The sequence below is a fragment of the Rhinoderma darwinii genome, chromosome 6 (assembly GCF_050947455.1).
Source record: "Rhinoderma darwinii isolate aRhiDar2 chromosome 6, aRhiDar2.hap1, whole genome shotgun sequence".
In the NCBI taxonomy this organism is placed as follows: domain Eukaryota; kingdom Metazoa; phylum Chordata; class Amphibia; order Anura; family Rhinodermatidae; genus Rhinoderma; species Rhinoderma darwinii.
In genome coordinates, this window is record NC_134692.1 from 132,350,480 (window position 1) to 132,352,751 (window position 2,272).

The window sequence follows — 2,272 nt, forward strand, 5'->3', positions numbered from 1 at the left end:
GGGCTACTCCATGATTCGCCGATCTAACTGTCTATTAATTTCTTAATCCAATCAACGCACAGCTCCCTAGAGGTTAACGCCCTTCATTTTCTCGCTGTTTACTGGTTGATGCTTAAACGTCAGTCATCGAGTATAAGGCTTGCTATTGGACAGATGCTTGGCTTGAGGCGGGATTTTGAATTTAGATCTCCGCCCATGTAGCCTACGTTGCGCTCCCATGAATGAACATGACGGAATGTGACGGACGAGGTGAATGTGTTCTGGTGTTGAAATGTGGATGGAGATGAAACAGGAAATGGTGTAGTGTCTTGTTGGTGAGGAGTAGACAGCTAAAAACGAAAGCAATAATTAAAATAAAAAATAGTGGAACATTCCTTAAAGGGAAATAGAAGTGACTCAGTTTAATTATTCATTAGTCACACAGAATCACTAATAAATAATTATTTTATTTTTTATGCAATCGGCTGCTCATGAGAAGAGCTGCACAAGGGCGTACTGAACAGAGTGAGATCCTACAGAGCGCCAATGATGCAGCCACAATGCGTCCAATAGCTGCGCCAGCGCATGGCCATGTGTTGTTGCAGGTAAAACAGTGACCATAAAGGGTGTATTCATTAATGTCCACACAATTTTGCTGGTAAACAGTCACCACACGCAGTCATCGACGAGAAATTTGACAGCAACATCGCGGCCTCGTCCATGTCACTCCGTGGGGCCTTACTCTTACAGCTCTATGTGGAAGATGTATTTTTACCATCGAAAAATAAAATCACCAAACATTTTTTTAGAAAAATAAGTTTTCCTCATTCCCATGATGGGATTCGAACCAGACTCAACGCAAGTTTGCTATTTCTCACTGTCTGCCTGGTGCCCACTACTGATGACCTCGTTACATAAGATAAAAGTTTTAATATAAATATATAATTAGTCCTTCTCAATGAATTAGAATATCATCAAAAAGTTAATTTATTTCAGTAATTCAATTCAAAAAGTGAAACTCATATATTCTATAGATTCATTACACACAGAGGGATCTATTTCCAGCATTGTTTTCTTTTAATGGGATGATTATGGGAACAGTTACTGAAAACCCCAAATTTAGTGCCTCAGAAAATTAGAATATTATATAAGCCCAATTTCAAAAATGATTTTTAATACCGAAAAGTTGTCCTACTGAAGTCTGTCCAGTATCTGCCCTCAATACTTGGTCGGGGCTCCTTTTGCATGAATTACTGCATCAATGCGGCGTGGCATGGAGGTGATCAGCCTGTGGCACTGCTGAGGTGTTATCAATGCGGCATGGCATGGAGGCGATCAGCCTGTGGCACTGCTGAGGTGTTATCAATGCGGCGTGGCATGGAGGCGATCAGCCTGCGGCACTGCTGAGGGGTTATCAATGTGGCGTGGCATGGAGGCGATCAGCCTGTGGCACTGCTGAGGTGTTATCAATGCGGCGTGGCATGGAGGCGATCAGCCTGTGGCACTGCTGAGGTGTTATGGAAGCCCAGGTTGCTTTGATATCGACCTTCAGCTCGTCTGCATTGTTGGGTCTGGTGTCTCTCATCTTCCTCTTGACAATTCCCTATAGATTCTCTATGGGGTTTAGGTCAGGTGAGTTTGCTGGCCAATCAAGCGCAGTGATATTGTGGTTATTAAAACGAAAATGTACTCACCGAGGCAGCACAACACATACAGTGAAGGAAATAAGTATTTGATCCCTTGCTGATTTTGTAAGTTTGCCCACTGTCAAAGACATGAACATTCTAGAATTTTTAGGCTAGGTTAATTTTACCAGTGAGAGATAGATTATAAAAGAAAAATAAAAGAAAATCACATTGTCAAAATTATATATATTTATTTGCATTGTGCACAGAGAAATAAGTATTTGATCCCTTTGGCAAACAAGACTTAATACTTGGTGGCAAAACCCTTGTTGGCAAGCACAGCAGTCAGACGTTTTTAGTAGTTGATGATGAGGTTTGCACACATGTTAGATGCAATTTTGGCCCACTCCTCTTTGCAGATCATCTGTAAATCATTAAGATTTCGAGGCTGTCGCTTGGCAACTCGGATCTTCAGCTCCCTCCATAAGTTTTTGATGGGATTAAGGTCTGGAGACTGGCTAGGCCACTCCATGACCTTAATGTGCTTCTTTTTGAGCCACTCCTTTGTTGCCTTGGCTGTATGTTTCGGGTCATTGTCGTGCTGGAAGACCCAGCCACGAGCCATTTTTAGTGTCCTGGTGGAGGGAAGGAGGTTGTCACTCAGGATT